Here is a 15,136-nt window from a genome sequence, read left to right on the forward strand (position 1 = left end):
GGTTTGGGTTTTGGTTCAGTTGTTCCATTTGAATGGTGCATTTGTACTGGCCTCTGAGCGAGATTGGATTTGGAATTACACTTCCTGTCCTGCTGTTTTTCTCCCCCGCTTCAACTGCCTGGCCACAACCAACTCCAGCCCTCCAACCTTTAGTGTTATTTTGTATGCATCAATAAAAAAACATTTCATATTGGTATGCAGGCTGGTAGTAGCTACTCACATTGGTAATCGGTATATAAAAAAAGAAGAAGAAGAAGAAGAAATCACACCTTTGCAGTTGCACAGTTGCTTACACATTGGATTAATCAATTATACAGAGGGTGAAAAAGTCTCTTTTCCCTTACAGCAATAAAACCAACCGTCATGCCGTTCAGTAATCCATCTTATGAAGCATAATTCACTCTTTGGCTTCTTTAGAGTCTGAAAATTAATATCCAATTATCTGTCAGTGATTTACCCAGGCAGGGAATTAGAAATATATTACCCTGGCAATGAAGTTTTAAATTTTCTGCTTTGACATACAACACAGGTCAAAATCCCTGGCTGTGAAAATAAAAATAAAACAAAGAATGCATTCATTCAGCAATTTCTTTCTTTCCTTTCAAAAATCCTTTCATAAAATCCTTTCAGAGTCTTTAGACAAGAGACTGGGCAGTCTTTGTCAGTTGTCCAAATTATAGCTGTTAAACTATATGAACTGGAAAAGAATTATGTCATTTTTCAAACATGATACAGCATTCAAAGCTCTCTCTCTCGCTCTCTCTCTCTCTCTAATATATCTATCTATGATAGCATCATCTGGAATTGAGCTTAGTAGTTATGTCGAATTAAGTGTGGTGTGTGAGAGAGTCTGGTTGAATAACTTCTGAACACAGTCTCTTGCTTCAGTCAAGAATGCCACAATTTTGAAATGACTGAGCATCAGTTTGCACTGAAGATTAAATACAGAAGGACTTAATTAAATAAATCTTTAACCTTTCAAGTCAATTTGTGTTAGTAGTATAGTGCCTTCAACAATTAATGCAATTGATTTCTAATCAGCTTCACAGAAAATCACACATTAATGCCTAATAAAATGTTAGTTAAAGAATGTCTGCAGTGAATGAGCCATGACTATTCGAAGTATTGCTTTAGGTGACTACACGAGTATGGTGTCTTTGATTTTGTTTTACTTGGCATCATAAACTGTCTAGACAAAAGGAGTTCTTGCCCCAGTCAAAAACTCTGCATTCTAAAGGTCTTTTTAAACCCATTTATTTCCTCATTCTCTCGTTATTCAAACAGCATCCTGAAGGCTAGTAAGCAGCAGTAAAACCATCATTACATTTAATGTTGTGGGCTACCTAGGGCCCTCATATGGCTTCCTGCTTCACCTCTTGAGCTGAGAAGGGAACGCATGCACAGACGAGATGGGGAACATATTGACTCAGAGGCAATTTACATGCTCAGTATGGAAGACAATGTGTTCGATCTGGGATGCCAGTGCTCTCAAGATTCAAGATTTTTATTCGTCACATACACAATTATACAGAGTGTAAACAGCAGTGAAATGTAAGCAAACACATGAGCAAAGATCTAAAAATTGCTATTTCTGATTGCAAGGTAGTCATGAATACACTGGTCTATAAATGGCTATATCTTATGACACACACACACACACACACATTTTGTTTCCATGTTTTATGGTGACATTCCATAGGCATAATTGTTTTTATACTGTACAAACTGTATTTTCTATCTCCCTACATTAACCCTACCTACACCTCACAGGAAACTTTCTGCATTTTTAGATTTTCAAAAAATGTTATTCTGTATGATTTATAAGCTTGTTTCCTCATGGGGACCTAAAATGTCCCCACAAGGTTAAAATTGACTGATATTACTATCCTTGTGGGTACATTTGGTCCCCATAACATGATTCACAGATACACACACACACACACACACACACATACACACCCTCTCTCTCTCTTCTGCCAGTAATGCAGAGTGTAAAGCAGTATATATATATATATATAAAACCTTAAAGTAAGCAAATGAATAACAAGACAAAATAATTAATTAATGAATAAAGGGGGGCTAGAATAACATGTATATAGGCCTACAGCTAATAATTACAATAAGGTTCCATTAGGTAACGTTAACTAACAATAAGTGATACATCTTAAATTAAATTATAATAAAAAATGAGTGTGTTTCAGTTCAGCTTTCAATCTCCAATGAGCAAAAAACAAACAAAATGAACAATCGGTTCAAATTTCGTCTGAAACTTAAATCATTCAGTATTAATTATGTGTCTATTGAACTTTCGATAAAGGCAATATCTCACTATAATGCTGGTGTATTGTTGTAGATATTGCTTAATTAACTTAAATATACATAAATATAAATAATTCCAAAAAAATTAAACCGTAATTGTCACACTGGCCAATGATAAATGTTGCTCCTATTATTAAATGAATCTTGCATTCTTGTGGAGTCTCAGGGGAGCAGGTAATTAACAGAAAGAGGCGCCTCAGAGTAAAACACAGAGTGAGCTTATCTGAGCCCCTACACAGCTCTCTCTCGAGACCACGGGACAAACAGATTTAGAGGGAAACTGCAGAATTCCCCCCAATCATTTTGCCCTAGCTAACAAGAACACTGCTCTGCGGTAGGCAGCCCTGTGCATTGATTTGAGGGCGATACAGATGAGGGCACCCCTGCTGTGTTAGCAGTTGCCTCTAAATGTGTCCGCTTTCTGTGCCATTATCCTCATCTATTTCTGAGTTTAGGTGAAATACCAGACACATTCTAATAGTACATACATTAAAGGTTATATTGTGGAGAGATTATGCCCTCAGAGACATTAAAGCAATTGTGGTACAGTATATCTGAGATGGAGCTTGAGGATGCTCATTGTTTCTTGCTCTGTCTCTTACACAACAGACTGGAAATTCAGAGGAAGGGGTGAGAATGAGGTTTGAGATGCAATATGTTGGAAATGCAGAGAGCGACAATACAAAGATGATAGGTTCATTGTTGAGACTGGCCTTGCAGTAGACAGGGACAATGCCTCGTCTGGAGAGGAGACAAACAATGATGCTGTTTAACCTGGTCTTGATGCACGAGGACAGATGTGTCTACTGTGAAACAGAGGGGACAGGTCGATATGAAGGTTAGCATTAGAACTTCACAGCAATGATAAAGGCAACATATGTCTCTTTAAATAAATAAATAAATAAATAAGACAATGTAGTCAATATTTCATTAGTGGATCCATGTGGACATGTAGATCCATATATGTGACCCTGGACCACAAAACCAGTCTTAAGTCGCTGGGGGTATATTTGTAGCAGTAGCCAAAAATACATTGTATGGGTCAAAATTATAAATTTTTCTTTTATGCCAAAAATCATTAGGATATTAAATAAAGATCATATTCCATGAAGATATTTTGTAAATTTCTTACTGTAAATATATCAAAACTTAATTTTTGATTAGTAATATGCATTGCTAAGAACTTAATTTGGACAACTTTAAAGGCAATTTTCTCAATATTTAGATTTTTTTTTTTTTTGCACCCACAGATTCCAGATTTTCAAATAGTTGTAATATTGTCCTAACAAACCATACATCAATGGAAAGCTTTTTTATTCAGCTTTCAGATGATGTATAAATCTCAATTTCGAAAAATTGATACTTAAGATCAGGGTCCAGGGTCACCTATACAGTACCATTCAATGTATGTATGCATGCATGTATTTATTTATTTATTTATTTGAAATAAGTCTTTTCAGACATAATTCCAGTCTTCAGTGTCACATGATACTTTAGAATTAATTCTAATATGCATATTTGGTGCTCAAGAAACATTTCTTATTACATTTTAGTGAAACCGTAATACTTTTCCATCTTTGCTGAATAAATATACAAATTGTATTGACTCCTAATTTGTGAATGGTAGGAGTGTATGGGTGTTCGTTAGAAGTTAGAGGCTTGTCATTAAACGTTCTCAGAAATAATTTTGGCAAGATTAACACTAAACTGTGATCTGTTTTGACACAATGCAATAACAAATAGACATATCCTACTCATAAATAAGCGTAAACTCAACACATTTCAAAACCTTGTTAAATGGATATGTCAAAGGATGTTTTGGCTGTCAAAATCAAACACTCCAAAATACTGTTTTCTGCTTTGTTGCCCAAAAACAATGCCTATCGAGGGTCATTACTGTGATGTCTCCCCCTTTCATCCAGCAGCCATCAGAGGGTAATGAATCCTACCAAAGACCTGTTTGTGTAGGTGCTCTTTATGGGATGTCAGTGATATGACAGGCTTGTGCATCTGACAAATTTCCTAGGACGCCACTGACAGCCATTGCTATGAGCTAGCCTGATGGACAGCAACTAGATCTTATCGGCGAATGGCTATCAAGCGGTGCGACAAGCCTCTTTATCTCCCAGCCACACATTCTCCACTATGACTGGGCCCTGGGGTGGAGTGGGGGAGAGAGAGAGAGAGAGGGCAAGGGAGAGTATGTCAAAAGAGGGATGGAAGAAGAGACAAACTTGTAATTTTAAAAACGTGTTTTAAAAATAAAATAAGGATGTATGATTCATTACCCTTGTGATAATGAGTAGACATTGAACATATGTCAGTGCGATTTCTCATGAGTACAGATGAAATTACCGTTTACAATCACTCAACACTTCAGAGTTTTCAAAGCTGCATATAAATTGAGATTAAAATACCCTATTTCACAAAGATTAATGGTGGTTTGGTCTTCTGTAGATTTCAATCACTATCTGTAGATCAGGGTAAACTTAGGATTTTACACACATTATGACAATTCACAGACCTTGGTCATCATGATGGCATCTGCTCTAATAAGAGCTGACTGAACTGCAGCTGCTGTCTGTAGATTAGAAGTTAAATCACAAACAGCTGATTTTTGCTTTGAAAGCACAAGCGTGGTGACCAGTATGGGGTCAAATAGCGTATACATGACTGTATTCAACACAAATATTTTCTTACTATTGTCATTGCTACTAATTCACACAAAAATTATTTTTACATGGCGCATGATTTGTAAAGTAATACATTTTGACATTTGCATCACATAACCATGTAAGGATTTTATCATGTAGTAAACTTGCTCAGTAGCTCACCTGGTACAGCATTGCACTTGTGATGCAGAGCACTAGGGTATGAATCCCATGGAACATGTCTCACAATACAAAAGCTCAATAGCTTGTATAATGAAGATACAATTGCATGGTTGCTTCAGACAATGAATGTTTAATTTTGTTAATACGATTGTTAGATTTAGGGTAGGTGATACACTAACTTTTTTACCGCCTGTCACAGAACATTTCATTTCTGAACTGCCAGGATGCAACAACAACCAATGTAATAAAACAGGGCCAGATTCATGTTCATGCATTTCTGTTGTTGAATGACATGGATTTGGCACCATTCACTGGATAGATCACTTCGAAAGTATCACGAAACATACATGAATATGATTTTGCTACAGGCATGATTTTCCAATGAGCCTGGGTTGGTAAAATACAGGTGCGTGTCCCAATGTACATGTTCCTGAATGACAATTGCAAACAGTTTTTAAGCAGTTCTTTTGAGAGGGATGAGACTGAGAAAACTGATGAGTGAGTAAGCAGAAGAGTGAGAGTGTGTGTGGTCCCTTGACAGAAGAGAGGCTGAGGAGCAGGACTGTTGTTAACTGCTGTGCTAAGCATGTCAGATGGGCTCTATTCCCAGGCTCCACTCTCTGTCTGCCTGTCATCTCCTCTGTCTGATTCATTACATCTGTACACAAACAGCAAATCCCATATTCCTCCACAAATGAAGCGCCTTTTTAGAATAATGACAAGAGGATCAATTTCATCCATTCAGATGCGTCAGGGCTAATCTTTTATTTCTCCCATGTTGTTAACTTATCTTTTCCTGTTGTGATCTTGTTGTTGTGGAAAGGAGTGTGCTCGAAAATCAAACATCCACACCCTGTCAGCTATTAAAAGATCCACTTGCACCTCATCTTCGCCATGCCAGTGCAGAGGGAATTTATGTCAAATTGTTCCACCGAGCGAAAATGACTGCTCATCTCAAGGGACAGGGGGTGCGTCCTGTTGCTATGGATTTCATATCATGTGGCAAAGTTTTACAATTTCACACAGAGCAGAGTTCTGTTTTACTCCTAGCAATCATGGAACTTTGCCTCGACTTTGTATGTTTAGAGTACATTAAGATGAGAAGAACTTTTTTTTTCATATTATGGCGAGAACTGATAATGAAAAAAAAAAAAGTTATTTTATGTATCAACGTTATAATGAAAAACTACATTAGTTAACATGAACGATTCTTCTACAGCATGTATTAATCTTAATTCAATTTTAATGCCAACATTTGCAAACACATTTTCAAGATAAAAGTTTTATCTGTTAACATTAGTTAACGTACAGTGAACTAACGTTAACATGAGCATTGTTTTATTAACTAACTTTACCAACGGTTAATAAATTATGTAATATTATATTGTTCATTCTTAGTTCATTCATATTATCATTAATGTTAACGAATTGCACCTTATTTAGTGTTATCATTAATTGTTAGTGTTTTTTAATGATTAGCTGTAAATGAGCATTAAATGAAATGTAATCTAAATGTAAAAAATAAGGTATAAAATTACTGATATTTTTACAGTTAAATGAGTAAATGGATGAATGAACAAACGAACAAGCGAACAAATGAATGAATAATATTGATTGATAACCGATATGCTACAGATATATAATTCATACATATATCAATCATAAGATAACTGTGTAAAATATAGCATAATATAATATATTTCATTAAAGTATTAATGTTACTGCAAATATTTTTAAAGAATGTTAAGTCTCCCAGGACACACAGAAGTGAAGCTAAATATGGTGATTTTTAGTCAAATAATCCTGGTGGCCAATGATGATGATGATGATAAGAGGGACAGATTGCAAAAGAGAACAACAGCAGACAGCAAACAGCTGTCTGACACAGTTCTCCAACAGCAGTCAGTGCCAAAAGACAAGATTACATGGCTAAAACAAAAGCAGTATGGCAGCAGCACACTCCAAACGCATAACTGTCATGTGGTCTTAGGACAGCAGCCCACAACAAGCTGCTCACTTCTAAAATGACAGAGAGCAGATTTGACAGTCCTGTATCCGTGAAATCAAAGGCCACATTCACAGCAGAAGAATGTGGTGTCAGTACTGTTTAAGAGTGCTAAATATGGCCATGTTCATTGTGAACTATCTCAACCTTTTTGTGTTTGGAGGGACCTTTAGATGTAATACGATATCTCATCTTCAGTTCATTCTTTTGCCTCTTAGTACTTAAACTGTTTCAGATATGAGCCGTACATTATAGTCATTCTTAGCCGGCAGGAGCCAAGATTACTGTCAAAAACTGTGTCATGATGCAGGGCAGGACTTTTTAAACTTGAGCATGCTCTCAAGCATCATTATTCTTGGGGGCCACCCTTCATAAAATATAAATGGTATATTTTCATAAAAAGACCCAGTTACAAGAAAAAAGTGTGATATTATAAAGACAACAAGCTGCTTTCAAAAAAATATTTGTCAAAAAATATAAAATATAGGTCACAAATTATTTTGTGTTTTTCTCTAAATTTGTTACATGGACGACCATTTAGGCATCAGGGGGCCTAGTTTAAAATCTACTGATTTAAATTATGGAATTATTAGATTCTCAGTAATCGTAGTTTTTAGAAAACACACACACACACACACACACACACTCTCTGCACATTGCAAAGAATCATTTAACACACAACATGAATAATGCATATCCATCTCAGCCATTGCTGAGCTCTTCATTTAGTGTGTCTGGTAAGGAAATAAAATGCAATGATTACAGTGAGACCTCGGATTCTCTGGATTAGCTCAGCACCTCATTAAATCATGCGGAAAATGAACCTGCCAAACTACTGGCTCTGCAAGGCTCACGTTGGTCTCCTCTACTCCTAAAACAACAGCAGTCAAAGACAGATGAAAGCCCTGCGATAAAAGGACAGCTTCTATTGCATCTGCATCAAAAAGCTTCACTGTAAAATTCGATATAAATGACTGATAAATTATTCACATGCATATTACGGATGAAATGTATTAAGAGCCATCAAAACTGCTAGTAAAACTTGTACGTGGTAAAGTACGCTTCCAGAACTCTCTCCTCGCAGTCATCCTCTTTTATTAAAAGCTTGGCACTTCTTGTACTCAGACTAGTTTATTAGTTCTCCAGGGCTCGGTTAGCACTTTAGGGCCAACAACGACATAAGAATAAATTTAAAAGGAAAGAAGATTAAAAAAAATCTTTGACCTCAATTCCCCATAACCCGCGTATCTTCTTTGAATTTGCTCAATGGGTTAAAATGGCTGCATTTGACCATCCATGTGAAAAGCACCTCTAATTGCCCTTTATCTTTTGACATAAGCAGTGGAATGCAGAATGAGTGCAGGATGTGACTAGATAATGCCAATTAACACTGATTTAGTATTCATAGAAACAGTAACATTTTATTGCATTCATATTGGCAGACTTATATAGAGTTTCCAAAAGTCCCGTACCCTTCCTCAAACTTTTCACATTCATCTTTTCATTAATTTCAGACTTTTCCTGAAGACGATTGCGCTGATAGGAAACATTATTAAACTTTTGGCTCATACCAGATTACCACTATCATCACTATCTCTTTTTTCCTTGACAGACTTTTTTTATGTAGGATGAACAAGTATGCTAATTTTATTTAATTTTAGATATGGGAACATTTATCTTTCCACACCCTTCAATGCCGACGACCTCTGGCTTTCGGGCTACTTTGAGGAAATAAAGTCGTTTTTAGGTTAAGGCACGGTGGTTGCTCTCCATCTCTGTCTCTTTCTCTCTTTTCTTTCCCATTTATCAGTCTCGTTCTTTCCGAAAGTACCAGGTGCCCCTTTGTTTGAAAAATCTACTAAATGACTCCCATGATATGCAGCCAGGAACCTTTCTAATCAGTTCCGTGCTGTTTAATGGTTTATAACTTCACTTCATATGTAAATGTAAACTTTCAGCTGAGAATGAGGATGCAGCGTCATGGAAAATGACCTTGGATGAACAGGAATTCATACTCGGAAATGACCAGCAACAAGGAACACAACGACTGTGCTAGATACTCACCAACCGTTCATGCAAGCTTTGCTTCAAACACTCAGCTAGCTTTATTTCTCGTTCCATCTGGATAGAGAAGAGGCCTGATAAGTATGACATGATTTAGCTGTTGTGTTGCGGATCTCAGATTGGTCAATTACACTTTGAAACATGGGAGAAATAGCGCTTTCGCAGTAGTGTGTACAGAAGGCAGATCTCTGTCCGTGGAATGATCCACCACAGACGTCTCTAAGCCTGTCACAAGCTGTTACAGCTCAGACTGAGTAAACATGAACACCATTAAACAAATGAATTACTTGATGCTGCAAATTTGGAAAGAATGAGAGATAAACGTTACAATAGGCCATGATGATTTGTGTTGTCTATGTGGCAGACCAGATGGAGACCGGATTTAAACACTTCTAATGCTCTGGCATTGTCATTGTTAAACAGAGTATTAGCATGTCATGCATAATAACAACTGCTCCTGCCGGCATGTACAACGTTTATCTCTGAGGTCTGCATGAGAATGTGTCATTGAAACAGTATGTACACTTCAAGGGTAAACTACTCCCCTCCACTGCAGCTGCTCTGTCTTCAGCATTCCAGTTTCCACTCTTGCACTTTTGACCTTTTCATCCAGACGTTATTTCTGTGTCTATTCATTATGCCTGTAAGGGTCTCTTAAAATGGTAATCACTTCTTCTAACTGGTGTCACCTGCTCAATTGTGCATGTGCAGCTTTCATAAGTAACACAACATACTATATATACACTGCTCTCTTGAATACTTCATTCTGATTGGTCAAAAGTTGCATTTCCCAGGCAACTGCTTTCCCACATAGCTATGCTAGTTTCATGTCACATCAAAGTCTCTTTTTTTTCTTAAATAATAATAATTTTAACTCAAAACAATAAATCATGTCTTCGGCTTTCTAAGCACTCAGCTGTGATTTATTTTGCTGTAAGGGCCTGATGACCATATATCATTCTTAAAGCTTTTTGGTTTAAAAATGATCCAAAATAAATTTTTGAGCAAGTACATAATAAGCCAGTGTTCAAAACTACCTCCTTATTTTAGCCTGATTCACAACGGTAATCTTGTAATAATATGTTCTAATTTGAGTGGTACTGTGCAGAGCGGGGTAGTAACTGATTACATGTAATCTGGATTACGTAATCAGATTCCAAAAATTAAGTAGGATACTTGTAATTAGAGTAAGATACATTTTTAAATACTTTTTTTATGGATTACATGATTACATATTATTAACACAATATAAATAAATTATTCATAATTTATGTATTCTCTCTAATTCCTATTTTTTATCTTTTATTAATTTTTTTCTAAAATAGTCTAAATCACACTCAGAAAGTCCAGTTTTGTGGACATTCACACAGAGATCAGTCATTAGCGACAGCATTTGACTAATGAATTTACAAAAATAGTAGAGCATGGCGCTAGCAACGCCAAGGTCATGGGTTCGATTCCCAGGGAAAGCAAGAGCTGATAAAATGTAAAAACTGTAACTTGAATGCAATGTAAGTCACAAGCGTCTGCTAAATGCATAAATGTAAATGTTTAAGAATTGTTTCAACATTGCATCAACTACTGATGAACACATTGAGTTTTATTTGAATTATCACTCAGAAGGTTATTTACCCATGTATTATTATGTATTAATCTATTATTGAAAGGCTTTTGTCTTTCAAACTCATTAAAATGCACAAATTCTCGTTATTTCTTATTTGCAGACATTCTCAAACTTTTTGTCATCTGAACCTCTTTCACCTAATATATTTACTTTAAAGTGGTGGTCAATCAGCAATTCTGTAAAAGACAATATCTCCCTTTGCATTGAACTTTGAGCATTGTAACTATGCAGTTGTTTTTTTTTATTCTCAAACAGCAACATTACACACTAACTAAAGTCAAAAAAGTGAAAGCATAATCAATGACCCTTTTAAGTGCCCCTGAGACTTGAATTAAGTATCACATTTGCACGTTCACGGTTCTCTGACATTGGTTAATAGTCATATGGCGTGCAGGTAAACACAAAATATTTCTTCTGTTTTAGTAAGTGAATTTGTTATTGTTATTTTAAAATGATTTATATTAATTTTAAATTTTTAAGATTAAATTACTTGTTAGCCTTTCATTACTCATACAAACTCCTTTACGAACCCCAGTTTGGGATACCTTGATATTATATAGGGTAATGTTTAATGCACTTCATGTTGTTAATTACAATGAAAGGAATATATTTTGGCACTCCTTGAATGCCGAATTTGGGGGCTGTAGCTAACTGCTGTAATCACTGTAAAAAAATAATAAAAAAAAAAGTTATTTCATTTTAAAATAATTTGTTACCCCGCTGATTTAAAATGTTTAGTTTAGTCAGCTAAAATAATCCAGTTGTCCCTTAAATTAACATTGAGAATCTTACAATTTCAAGTTGTCTAAACTAAAAATTTTAAGTCAGCAGGGTAACAAATTATTTAAAGATGAAACAACTTTTTGAAACTTTTTTTTTTACAGTGTAATAATAATAATAATCTTTCATCATATTGATGTCGCCCCATTTTACAAATATGGCAAAACAAATACAAAACCAATCAAATAATGTTGCAATCTATGAGGTCATGTTTAAAGTATTTTTTCTTGTGCTGAAACAATCCTCCTTAAGGCACCAAAGAAATTGGTATAAAAAAAAATCTCCTTTGTTCTAAATCACTAAAATGTCTGACAAACAGCAACAACTTTAAACAAATAGTGCCTCATTTTGCAATTGGATCAATACTAAAGAGGTAACCATCTCATCTTATGTTGATCTTTACTTTAAACAACTCTGAGGCATAATATCCCACCACCTTAAAGGCAGATATGAAATATCAATTCCGGGTTATTTTGCATTGCCTTCGCAAGCTCTGGATCAATTTTCTAGAGTAAATAAGAAATGTTGTAAGTCTTGCAAAAGAGCCTGGCTTTGGCTTAAACTGCAGAAATTGACATAAATAGGTATTCAAGTCTCACAGACTCAGAGTATGAGAAAATAAAACAGAGAGAGAGAGATGAGCAGTAAACTAGTGGGGATGAAGCAATAAGAGTAATGCCTTTCTGACGAGGAGCTAAATACTGAGGTAATTCTTTAGAAAGCATTGAATGGCAGTTATTACCATTATCATCTGATTAAATGAGAGAAATTTGCAAGAACAGAGAGTGTATTCGGATCCTATAACTTGGCCGTGCCCTTCTTGGTGGAATATTAAGACCCGTGATGGGTTCAGCACAATTAGCCTTTAATTAAAGCTTGTTAGTGTTCTTCGAGCAATATTAAAGAATATATTTCTGAACTTATCATGAAGACATCCGAACATATAATTCAAAAGAAAGAAAATTCCAACAGAAATTTTGTATCTAGAATCACAAGATGCTTTTTCAACCATCTACATGCTCTTTTGTTGCCTACATCTTTTTGCATTCAGATAAATAGGACATATGAGAGCCTGTAGAGTCTTTGTAAGAGCAGTTCTGGAGATGCACTCTCTCGTCGAAAGATGAGATGCTATTTACTTAATTCTGCCGGTGAAATGGTATGACTGACAGATTAATGGAGAGGTTTTTGACAAGTCCTTGCCATCACAGTGTGGGAGACTTTCTGAAATGAAAATTAGACAGCACTACTCTTCCGCATCCATATCATTTCACAGGTAATGCCTATGATAACTAGGAGACTTTCTTTGAAGATACTGACTAATTACTCTGTGCCATAGCTCTTTTTGTTAAAAATAAATAAATAAAAATAAAAATCTAAATGGCAAATAGCTTGCATGGGGACGGTGTGAAGTTACTTTTTTTTGAGGAAGCCCAAAACACATCAGAACATACTGTGGCACTTGTTTCCCATTTGAATGAGCTCTTAACATTTTATTGAGGGTGTGTACTAGAGTGAGAGTGCAGCTTCACATCTTTCCATCACCTATACGTGCCTACCTGAGATATCACAGAAACTAGTTTTATTGTTCATGTATGTGCATTTGTGCTCGTCTGTATTACACCTGTAAATGGCTTTTAGGGAGTTGTACAATCATTCAGCTGGTATTGGAAAAAAAAGTGTTGATGTTACAACTTCAGTCCTCCACGTACTACAACAATTACTACAAAAATGTAATTTAATGGTCATTTTCCCACTTCAGGTTTTCAATAAGACTAATGTAACAGTAATTTAGCATTTGGATGCAAAGTTAACTATTAACTGCAACTGGCAGAGCTTTTCATCATATGGCACACTTGACCCCACAGCTACCAATATTTGGAAAATGCTTCCATGCTTCCTTTAATAATTCCTAGTTCCCTTCCAGGAACTTCGAGCTGCGTCGAAACGCATATGGGAACGCCTTCAGCATGACCAGGCTCTGAATATGATGTGTAATCAGTCAAACAAGGGCGAGGCGTCACGGGCGGGGTGACGTCACGACCAGGAAGCATATAAGCACGTGCGGCGGAGCCGGCTTCAGCTTTTTGTCATTCAGCGAAGCACTCTGTGTGTGTCAGTCTTATTTACTGTTGTTTGTCCTAGTTTTAAGTGGAAAGCATTCAGTATCATGTCAAAGCCAAGGGCAAGCTCAGGGGTGAAGCTTTCAGACCACGTTTTGAGTCGTGTGTGCATCCTTGCCCTCGCTATATCACGAGCGAGGACACACACGATTTGTGCGTGGTCTGCCTGGGTGCGGAGCACGCAGAATCGGTCTCCGCACCCGGAGGGCTCTCTTCGAGAAGGGAGCCTTCGCGAGCTCCCCACGCGGTGCCGGTCCCGCTGCTGCCGAGGCAGAGCGGCGGCTGCACTCGTGGGGCTCGCAGGCTGATCTGGCTGGCGAGTGTGAGACAGGCATGTCCTTATCTCCTCCTGTATCCGCCAGATCTGGCGCCCCGTCTCTCGGTGTGGAAGCTGTCTCTTCCCCCGAGACGAGGGCTCAATGCTTCGTCTCTCTTCCTCTGAGGAGGTTGATGTGACGAGCGTTCACGAGGTTTCGCCGCCTCTGTCACCCCAATATGATATAACTATGAGCTTTGTAAGCTGCAGTGCTTGCACAAGCATAAAATGAATAAAGCCGGTCCCGCTTCTGCCTTTAAATCAGAGAGAAAAAAAGGCAGAGCGGCGGCTGCGCTCTCTGGGCTTGCAGAGGAAAAAAAAAAGATAAAAAGGCTGATCTGGCTGGCGAGAGTCAGACGGGCATGTCCCTATCTCCTCCCGCGCCTGATCTGGCGCCCCGTCTCTCGGTTCGGAAGCGGTCTCTTCCCCCCGAGACGAGGGCTCAACGCTTCGTCTCTCTTCCTCCGAGGAGGTTGATGTGACGAGCGTTGACGAGGTTTCGCCGCCTCTCTCGCCCCAGAGAGCTACTTCTACACAGGAGCCTTCCGTTTTCCCCGATCTCCTCACCGAGGTGTCGAGATCGCGGGTGAAATCTTTTTGTCCCGGCCATTAGTTCCCGCGGGAACTGAATGAGCGCGGGTATGCGGCGATGCCGCAGGTTGAACAGATGCTTGTGAGCTATCTGTATCCCTCTACGGCATCGCCTTTGAAGGCTCCTGCTCTGCTTACAACATCTTTGGTGGGCAGAGGGTATGCGCGCTCTCTAAACTCAGGTGGCTGCTGGGCGGGCTCAGCCTCCTCCGCATACCAGCTCCTCGCGCAAAAGGTCCTGACGGGCGAGCCCCAGGACCGCGGAGGGCGACCCCTACTGGGGTGGAGTGGCTTGCACCGCGGCACTCGGTGACCACTTAACCTCGGTGCCCTCCAGGGACTTGTCTGCTGACCCTGCCGCTGTTCCAGGGCACAGCCAGTCCCAGCGAGTATATTTCTCAGGTTTGTCCGCCCGGCAGCGCGGAGCCAAGAAACTCGCATCAGCCGCCAGATTACGCGTCTCATTGCGGTGCGCCGCAT

Source organism: Barbus barbus (genome assembly GCF_936440315.1).
Source record: "Barbus barbus genome assembly, chromosome: 2".
NCBI lineage: Eukaryota > Metazoa > Chordata > Actinopteri > Cypriniformes > Cyprinidae > Barbus > Barbus barbus.